This window comes from Crinia signifera, chromosome 1 (genome assembly GCF_055691185.1).
Source record: "Crinia signifera chromosome 1, ASM5569118v1, whole genome shotgun sequence".
In the NCBI taxonomy this organism is placed as follows: Eukaryota; Metazoa; Chordata; class Amphibia; order Anura; family Myobatrachidae; genus Crinia; species Crinia signifera.
In genome coordinates this window covers 387,333,518-387,344,569 of record NC_139217.1, presented here as the reverse complement: position 1 = coordinate 387,344,569, position 11,052 = coordinate 387,333,518, and the positions used below count along the sequence as shown (strand labels likewise).

Here is an 11,052-nt window from a genome sequence, read left to right as displayed (position 1 = left end):
TTCAAAAACGAGTGTTGGAAAGTATAAAACTAGCTGAAGGAGGTTTGGAGCGTGACATCACATCCGCCCCACTTCCGCCACACATCCGGCGTCCTTGTGGCTTCACCGCGCATGTGCGCCTGGTTAGTGAAGTCTCTCAGTCCGGTAGTTAGGGAGCTACGTGCGCATGCGCGCTCAGTCTTTAGTTGTCCTGGTCTGTGCGAATACACTGCGTCTCTGGCATTCTGTGTCACTCTGAAAACTTCACTTTGCGATATTCCCATATGTTAGTACTGCGGGGGTTTCCATGGTGATCACATTATGTCACCAGTCCTTACTGGATGCCCGGATGTTCATAGTAGTTTTTTTCATATTCTGAAACAGTGTGAGCCCGTGTGTAGTGGATTCAGTTTTTCTGTAAGTGATTCTCAAATTATATGAGAACCAGAAATTGGCAAGAATAAATAAATTCATATTTTGCAGATGCACAGTCATTATTAAACGTTGTAAATATGAAAATTAACCACTATCAGTAGGAAAGCAAATAAATATATAAATAAATAAATAAACAGAACCCTATAGAAATATGTGTGATGTGGAGGTGTGTAAATTAATTAATATTTATACTCAAAGGGAATATATAGTGATGGATACAAAATTGAAAGCATGTCTAATAGTATAAAACTATACGAATAATTAGCAGAGACAAGTGGTGAATATTATTATTTATTGATACCACAAAGGAACCGCACATACAAAAAACCTCCGCCGATGTTATGATACAGCACCCGATATTCCTGGGAGGTCCCCCTACCCAGTACTAATCAGGCCCATCACTGCTTAGCTTCCAAGTTCGGATGTAATTGGGCGTCCCAGTGAGGTATGGCTGTATAGTTGTTTGGTTGGAGATCAATGCATGTACCCAGTTTCTCCTCTATGGTGTCGATGATGACAACCTAATGTGTCGGCAATTATAAGTTTGAAAGGGGGAGGTCTAGTAGGTAGAATTAGCACAGAGGTGCTGTTGCTGGACTTCTCAGAAGGTGACCCATTCTGGTACTGCTCAGCGGAGATTTTGTAGTGAACTACTGACCGCTGGAGATAATCTTCTTTTTGTCTTTTATATGAAGGGTGCTATCTCATAGCTCTCATTGAAGCCTTCTGGGTGTAGCGTATTCAGCTCGAAGATCCAGTACATCTCTCGACGTGAGAGAAGGTTCGATAGATCACCCCATCTCTCTCCAAGGGTAACAAGTTCAATGCCTCTAAAAGTCAATTTTTCGGGGTCTGAGTTATGGTGAGTGCTGAAGTGTTGGGAGACCGCATGTGTCTGTACTTTATTCTTAATGTTCCTTACATGTTCTTGTATACGGATTTTCAGTGCTCTTTTGGTTTTACCTACGTAACGTAGTTCGCATGGACATTCCAACATGTAAATTACTGATGTTGTATTGCAGTTGATGAAGCTTTTGGTCTTGAATTCTTTGGATTTGTCCTTGTTGAAGAAATTCTTTCTGCTGGGGTGAAGGTACTTGCAGATGATGCAGTGGCCACATTTGTAACTGCCAGTGCATTTGGGTAGGCCACTGGGTTTGGACGATTCATCTCTAAGCATGCTGGGGGCTAGGAGGTCCTTCAGGTTTTTTTGTTTCCGGTATACGATCTGTGGTTTAATGGGTAATGAGTCTTTGAGTATGGGATCCATTTGTAGAATGTTCCAGTGTTTAATGAGTGCTTCCTTAATGATTCCTTCATGATGGTTGTAAGTTGTGATGAATTTGACATCTGGTTCTCTGCTCACTTTGGACTTGTATTCCAGTAGTTTTTTCCTGTCCAAAGCCCTCGCTCTTTTATTGGCCCTCTCCAATACATGGGTTGGGTACTTCTTCTCCCTGAATCTGTCTGTGATAGCTTCCAGTTGTGCATCTCTATCCTCTTCCTTCTTGCAGTTGCGGGTTATCTTGTGGTATTGGGAGTATGGAATGTTATCCTTCCATTTCAATAAGTGTCCACTCTCATAATGCACATAACTGTTGGTGTCTACCTTCTTCACAAAGTTCCTTGTTATCACATTATTACCTGTGCCCGTCAGTACCAAGTCCAGAAATTCGATCTCTTTGTCACTTATGTTTGATGTGAAAGCCAGGTTTAAGTCGTTTTCTCCAATATATTTTAAAAACTCATAAAATCTCTGTTCAGAACCATCCCAAACTATTAAAATGTCATCTATATATCTTTTGAAAAAAATGATGTTTTGTTTGTACGGGTGGTTGTTATAAATGTACCTTCTCTCCCAATATCCCATCAACAAGTTTGCAAAACTTGGGGCAAATATTGTGCCCATTGCAGTTCCACATATCTGCAAATAAAAACGGTTTAAAAATTTAAAATAGTTATGTTTCAGGATAAAATTCATGACGTCACAGATGAACTTCCTATGTGCTGTTGATAGTGAAGAATCTTCTTCGAGGAATTCATTGCATGCTTCAATGCCCAGATGATGCTGGATACAGGTGTAAAGGGATTGCACGTCTATCGTCGCCCACATGTATCCCTCCTTCCATGTGAAATCCTCCATGAGGCTCAGAACTGAAGTTGTATCTTTCAGGTAGGATGGCAAGTTGTTCACGTGTGGTCGTAAAAAAATGTCCGCATATTCTGATAGATGGGATGTCAATGAATCAATCCCTGCCACAATTAGTCTTCCTGGTGGGTTGTCCATAGATTTGTGTACTTTTGGGAGAAAGTAAAATACTGGAGTGGTAGGATTCATGTGTAGGAGATACTGGAATTCTTCTTTGGTGAGAATGTTCTCCCTTAGACCTTGTAGTAGTAAGGGTCTTAGTTCTTCGATGTAGTTGTCCTTTGGGTCTTTCTGGAGTTGTACATACGATACGGTGTCACTCAAAAGTCGTTCGGCTTCCATTACGTATGCTGTTCTGTCCATGATTACAATGCCCCCTCCCTTATCTGCTGCTTTGATAACGATGCTCTCATCTTTTTGGAGTGTCTCAAGAGCCTCTTTCTCTTTTTTTGTAAGGTTTTTACCAATAGGTTGAAGTTCCTTATTTCCACAGAGTTCTTGTTTAACCAGTTCATAGAATGTTCCGATATACTGTCCCTTGGATTCAAGCGGATAAAACTTGGATTTGTTCCTTAAACCAGATCTTGAAATATTGGTGGGGTGGTCAGATGGATCTTCTTCTTTCCTTAGAAAGTGTCGTTTCAGAGTGAGATGTCTGACGAATTTGTTGAGGTCTATGAAGGTATCGAATTTGTTGAGGGCTTTCGTGGGCGCAAAGGACAAACCTTTACTAAGAAGTGAGAGTTCCGGTTCGGTGAGTTGACGTTGTGACAGGTTGAAGACACCATGGTTGGTAATAGTTTTTTTGGAGGTTCCGTCTCTTCTGTGAGCTTTGGTTTCCTCCCTCCCCTGCACCCTCGTCTTCTTCCAGTTGTCTTTTTAGGGGGGATGCGTGTGTTGCTTTCTCTGTAACTCTCTGTGTTAGTTTCTCTTTCATTTTGGTGCTGGGACCCGGGGATAAAAAATTCTTATTGGATGCTTCATTACCGGTTGTAGATGTATTCCCCGGTGGGTTATTGGTATACACAGGGTGGGTTCTTCTTTTTTCCCAGCTCAAGTTCCAGACTTCCTTTCTGGTGGTTTCTGACTGTTTCCTGTAAGGAGGTTGTGAAATGAGAGGTTGTCTGGTGTTTCTGGACCAGTTCTTAATTCTGTCATTCTCATAGTCATTCTTGTCCCTTAAAAACTTCTCCTTATTGTTCTTGACTTCACTTTCTGCTCGTTCTATTTTCAGGTTCAGGACCTTTTCATTGATCCTGAAGTCCTCTTTTTCTTTGTGTATCTGCATCTTGGATTCATTCTCTTTAATTTCTGATTCTAGGGTTATTAAGTCTGTATAGTGTTAAGAATGGGGAGTGACCTGATGTCACAGCCCATTTCAATAATGAGACCCAATCATCTTGACTGGCTGGCACGCACGTTTGGATAAACTTCTCCAAAACCTGATTCACTTGCTCCATCTGAGGATTACTCAGGGAAAGGCAGACTGTTGAGAAGCTCAAGTTAATACCAAAGCACATACATAATGACCTTCCGAATCTGTAAGTAAATTGCACCCCATGTTCAGAGATAATGGGGAAAATTTACTAAGATGAATTCGTGAAAAAAAATTGTATTTTCATAGAAAAAAAACGATTTTTCGTATTCGTATTGATGGGACATTCGTATTTGTATTTACAAATACGAATGAATACCCCATCGATAGAATACGACAGGAATCACCATTCAAAAGAAACGTGATTCCTGATTTACTAAGTGGCCATATTGAAAATACGGCCGCTAATTGGCGTAAAACGGCCGCGAATGGTCGGGCAAATACGCCAGGAAAATACACTTTATTTTCCTTTTGTATTTTGCATAACCCTGCACAGATCAGCCAGATCCGTGTAGGTTTCAGTGTAAAAAAAATAGAGAAATAAATAAATAATAAAAAACAGCGTGAGGTCCCCCCCACGGCCGAAACCAGCACCAGGCTGAAAGAGCCGGGGCTGGTAATAAAAAATCAGGAAACCCGACAAATAGGGGTTCCTCGATTTTTTCAAACCAGTCCCAGGCTCCAGGGCCGGGGCTGGTTCCCAAAATACGGGGGACAAAATGACTAGGGGTCCCCCGTATTTTAAAAACCAGCCCCAGGCCCAACCAGCCAGCAGGGTAATGTCACAGCTGGGGGACACTTATTATATAAGGTCCCGCGGCCAAAACATTAACCCTACCGACAAGTCAGCCTGGCCAGAGGTCCTGGGGAAGTGGGGACCCCCCCAATAAAGGGGTCCCCCCCTCAAGGACTTACCTGACTAGGCTGAAGCCTGGTGCTGTCCCCGGTGACCCTGGGCTGTGGTCACCGGGCTGATGAACTGGTGTAAAAAAAAAAGAATAAACTATTGTTTAATACTGTGGAACTATGAGTCCCAGCAAGCCTCCCCCGCATGCTGGGACTTGGAGAACCACAAGTCCCAGCATGCGGGGCATTAAAGGGCCCGCTGGCACTTGTAGTTCTACAGTATTAAAAATAGTAAAATAAACACACACAGACACATGAAAAATAAAACTTTAATGCATCCAAAGCCCTTTCATACCTATCTTGAGCCAGTAGGTAGGTCTCTGGGTACAGGGCTGGTCAGGTAAGTCCTGGAGGGGGGGACCCCTTTATTGGGGGGGTCCCCACTTCCCCAGGACCCCTGGCCAGGCTGACTGGTTGGTAGGTTGGTACTTATGTAGTATCTGGGCTGCCGATTTTTTGATTGTATGCCTTAAGTTAAGGCATACAATCAGATGCGATGCGATATCGCATCGCATTGCATCGCATGCGACCATCGGATGCGATGACCCGATTTTTCCATAGGAATCAATGTTAAAATGGACTGAGTCCATTTTAACATGGAATTCAATTGGAAAAAGGGGTCCTTTTCATACCCCTACTATCCAAGTGAGCATGGAGTTGGATATAAACCTGTGGCGAGCGTAGCGAGCCACCGAGCCCGAAGCGTGGCGAGCGAAGCGAGCCCCGCGAGGGGACGGTATTCTGTGTCCGCTCGCCACGCTTCGGGCTCGGTGGCTCGCTACGCTCGCCACAGGATTATATCCAACTCCATGCCCACTTGGATAGTAGGGGTATGAAAAGGACCCCTTTTTCCCATTGTATTCCATGTTAAAATGGACTCAGTCCATTTTAACATTGATTCCTATGGAAAAATCGGGTCATCGCATCGCATCGCATCCGATGGTCGCATGCGATGCGATGCGATGTACCCGATTTAGAAATCGGCAGCCCAGATACTACATAAGTACCTTTAGGTTTAATGGCCATGGGACCTTATATAATAAGTGTCCCCCGGTTGTGACATTACCCTGCTGGCTGGTTGGGCCTGGGGCTGGTTCTTAAAATACGGGGGACCCCTAGTCATTTTGTCCCCCGTATTTTGGAAACCAGCCCGGCCCTGGAGCCGGGGGCTGGTTTTAAAAAATCGGGGAACCCCTATTTGTCGGGTTTCCTGATTTTTTATTACCAGCCCCGGCTCTTTCAGCCTGGTACTGGTTTCGGCTGTAAGTGGGGGCCCACGACGTTTTTTTTATTTAATTATTTATTTTCTAATTTTTTTTTTTTTACACATTGCAGCCTGCACGGATCTGACTGATCCATGCAGATTGCCTGTAAGAATTTGTATTAGCGGCCGTATATATGGCCGCTAATATGAATTAATACGTCAGCAGAGGTTTACAAAGCAGTCATATTTGACTGCTTTGTAAATAACCCTCTGGAACACGAATTTGCATATAGCTGAAACAGCCGTATGCAATCGTATTCATTCGTATTAAGAATACGAATATGATATATCATGTTCATATTCTTAGTAAATTTCCCCCAATATCTTTAGGGAACTGGAGCAATCCGAAGATCTCTCTTATGAAGATTTTGCTAACTTTAGGAACCTTGGAGAAAATGTCCACTACCACCGTGATGGTATTGAAGTCAGTCACAAAATCCATGGAAATGTAGACAAGAAATGCTCCCAGGTACTTCCTTTCATAGACGGCGCATGATATTGGGAGCCAAAGTGCAGTACCCATTTTGAAGCTCCTGACCCTCTAAATTTTACATAGAGCAGCACGCAATGTGTGCTGCAGCAGTCAGAGAGGGAGCCAGGAGAGGTCACCAGCAGCGGAGGGCATGGAGGATACCCTACCCATTGCCTTTTGCTAGCCACGACTAGTGGTGCCGAACTCGGTATGTTGGAGCTTGATATAGGTGTTTACAGTATGTAAGGCATCGCTTTCATGTTTTGAGTCCATAATTTTATTATTATGCAGACAATATATTGTGAGCATGGCTGTGCCTAATGCGCATATAGTAGTAACATAGGACCTGATGCAGTCATGGAGGCATTGATGATGTTGTACATAGTTGAGTGATTTTTTTGCCACTGCCCAAGAATTTAAGTTGCACTGCGCATGTGCCATGATAACGGCCCCTGTGAGGATTTACTTGCAGTGTGATTGATAGTCTGGGGACGTTTTAGGGAGATGACGAGGAAGTGGCAGCAGAAATACTGGCATGTCGTCATCGTTTCGGGCATGTTTGAGGCTGCGAATGAGATTCCATATGTGGTTACAGAGCTCTGGCATCTTACTTCATGCAGGCATGATGGGCTAGAATAGGGCTTCTCAGAACTTCTATCATTGAATTATCTTCATCCGATGGTACATCTTTGTACACAGCTTCTGAGATTTACATAGTTGGCATCACAATACAAATTCTGGCGGCTGCAACATTTGCACATTTTCGCACGGCTGCTGCGTACAAATTCACTGCTGTAATTGCATTAGCGTACATCTCTTGGAATCAAACCCAAAGCTCCTAAGTCTTTATCAGGTTACTAACTCCGACACAAGACCTTTCATATATCAAATAGATTAAGCATGTCTGGTACTTTTCTTTGGTCTTCTCAAATATCAGATTAATCAAATGCAATATAAATTCATTCCTGCTAACTTAATGTGCATTCAGATTCACTTTCTACTTACCATCGATAGGAGCCAAAGGTTATTTATTATAGATGACTGTCTCATCTTCAAAGTAACAAGGATAAATCTGTGCAATGTTAAATCGACCCATCTATTCTGCCTGCATTTCTGAACAGATTTTAACGTTTAAATGACCTCTCATGAAATATAAATAAGACAGTGGTATAATGTTATAGGTGTTCTAAGCAAGGGGGGGCAGAATACCAGGACACCATATGTGATTTAATAAGATGAATGACATTGATTGTGGTATTAACTCCCATTTTTAATATCACCACGAGGACTATTTAGAATTTTTATTAACAAAATATACATTTCTGGACTTAAATAGACACAATGCACCCTTCTTTTGGTTAGAGATTATCATGGAAAAAAAACCTTAAAAATCATTAGTATTAAAACATGATTATGAGTGCTTAATTACCCACTGCTTTATCTCATCTTCATAAATATGCTGCTATTGTCACATATGGAGAACTATTGATAAGTAGGCCTTGCAGAATGCTGATGCTTTTACAAGGTTTAATAGTTAATATGTATATCAATCAGAAATATACCTAAGTCAAGACAACAAGAGCAGATGGATAAGGATTAAAAGAGTGGTACTTTCCATCCAACAAGGGGATATTTAGGTCACAGCTGATATTCTTGGTAAAACCAGATTTTTGTGAATGAATACATACAGATGTAGTGCCGCTCATTCAGTGATGGCGGGGGCTGGCGAATCTACCGCCAGCCCCTGCAAGGAAGGGGGACGCTCCATCTGTATTATTGGTTTAGAAAAAAATTAAAATGAAACCCAGAGAATCGTAATATATTTCAGGTGCCTCAGGGGTGACCCTGATCCCAAAAGATGATGAATCGTGTAGATACTGACAACTATAAATGGAATAATATACTGCAAATGTGGGTTTATCTCGCAAATCAAAGCTTAGTGATTTTGGGATCTATGTACCAAGCCTTGGAGTCTAGTACTTTATCGCCATCCACTTTATCTCTCTTCAAGCATTTTTCCCACTTGGCATGCTAGGCTACTCTCTGGGGGCCCTACAAGCAGGGGCCCCAGAGCAGCCTAAGGCAGGGCAAATAAAAAAAATGTTGCTTACGATAATTCTGTTAGCGTATGCCAGCATTGGTCGGCATCCCCCCACCCCCTCTCCTCCTTGGGTATGGGTCATTGGGTCGACACAATTTATGTCAACATGCATTGGATCGATTACTGAAATAGATCAACATGGCTAAGGTTGACAGGGTTGGAAGGTCGACACAAGCATTAGGGCGACAGTAGTAAGATCGAGTTTTTTTTTTTTTATCCAAAATGTCGACATAGTCCATATGGGCACATCAATGTGTAAGCCTGCGCTCGCCATGCTTTGGGCACTATTCTATTCTCCCCCCAAGCCCTAGTGGATGGTAGGGCATGAAATACCGCCTGTTGGCACATGACGACTAAGAAAAAACATGAAAAACCCATGTTGACCTTTTGACTGTCGAGCATACCATCTAATGCTTGTGTCAACCTTCCAAATCTGTTGATTTTAGCCTAGTCAACCTATTTCAAGTGTCGACATAAGGCTTGTCGACATCCACTGGTCGACCTAATGCATGTCAACCTTTATAGGGTTCTCCCCTTCTCCAGTGGTCACACTGAATCTCAGACGTGATGTCATCATGGGAGGAGTCCCAAGAGAGGAGCCACCACCACGATGGACAAATAGACAGAAGGGAAGATATTGGAAGAGAAGATAGGGGAACGTTTTCAGGCTGAATGACTTGTTTTTCAAATTCAAGTCTTGTTATATTGTCCAAAAGTTTATGTGGATTAATATTTGCTGTACGACATTTTTCTTAATGTTTAAACATTGATTTTGTTGCGGGCGCCTTTAAATATAAGCTTCATTGTTTTGCTTACATTTTTATTCCTGTGAGTTTTGTGTAGGTATGGGCCCCACTGTACTGCATTGCCCAAGGGCCCATAATGCTGTTAAGATGGCCCTGTCTCCAAGGCTTAGTACATAGACCCCTTTGTTCTTTGTTTGATCAAAATATTTTAGCTACTGTATAAGCAAGAGTTGCCTACCTCACCCTCTCCTTAAGGGAGAAAGTGCTCTGTTCCTGGACTTCCCTCTTAATGTATGATTGCAATCACCTGAGGTGAGCTAGGTAATTGATAAGAAAGGTGTTTCACCACAGGTGATGGCAATCATACTACCAGGGAGGTCCAGGAACAGAGCATTCTCTCCCTGAAGGAGAGGGGCAGGTAGGCAACCCTGATATAAGAAAGTTGTTAAGGGATCCCAATGGCTGGAAGTTCCTACACTAAATAAAATGCCTAAAATTCTCTCCAGTACAGATGGGAAAATCTCCACTAGGGCTGGTTTCTCAGCCACACCCAACTAAGCCTTGATTGATAACAGCCATAATAACACAAGGCAGATTTCTAAAGCAAAATATTGGTATCATGAGCAATATAGGTTGAGTGCGTGTCTATTTATTTTACAGTATGTCTTGTTTCAACATGGGGCCTAGTGATATCAAGCAAAAAGCTATGAAAAAAAAATAGATTTAAATTTGTAGAGAACAATCTGCCAAATGAATGGAGTGATTGAAGAGGCATTTTTAGTTTTAGTCAGTTAGGTGCCAAGAACCTGGGAGTTAGCACCTGGACAGCATGGACAAATTGATAATATATAATAATTAAGAAATCCCATTAGGAGGAGGCTTATAGTACTCCTTAAGGGTCTTATAAGGATCTCAGGTGCTAGAGTGCATATGTCTTGAGAAATGGACAGAGGTAGGAAACAATATATTTTAGTCCTCAAGAGGTGTCTTAGATCTGTGAGCTCTAGAGAAATCATTAGATGGTCGACGACCATCAAATGATTTCACCCCCGCACGCAAGCGGAGGTGCTAAACATCCCTTCACATGCGTGCGGGGAAATCGGCGTGCTGGGGGCGTTTGTGCGGGTGGTGGGCGGCATGCAGCGTTTATATGACCTGCAAAGCTGCAAATTTCACAGCTTTGAAGGTCAATCAGAATGCGGGCTTTAGTCCACTGCTTTTAGGCATGATATGTACAAAATTATTAACAAAAGCAATATTAAATAGATTAGTAACCAGCAGGGCCAGTACAACACTGATGTGAATGAGACTCCAGCTCAAGTCTTCCACACAAAAATAGGCAGATTTTCATGATAGCCAGGGCCGGATTTGTGCCTAGGCCCGTGAGGCACGGGCCTCAGGGCGGCACTAATCAAGGGCGGCATGCAGCGCAGTTCCAGCTTTTGGCTTGCTACCGCGATCAGAGCTCTCAGCTCCAATCGGGTAGCTCAGCCCAGAGTGTCAGCGCAGCGGGGAGCTTTAAATGGCCGCTGGAGCAGGGCTGCTAAACATGAGAAGCAGAAGCAGTCCCTTCTCCCATCTGTCCAAAATACACATTATGCTGCGCAACGGAGGTGCGGACTGCC

The 11,052-nt window shown here is 42.9% G+C and overlaps 1 pseudogene; it reads right to left on the bottom strand.

Moving 5' to 3' along the window:
- Positions 1 to 755: 755 nt before the first annotated feature.
- On the bottom strand, positions 756 to 873 carry LOC146037537 (5S ribosomal RNA; annotated as a pseudogene).
- Positions 874 to 11,052: the final 10,179 nt, after the last annotated feature.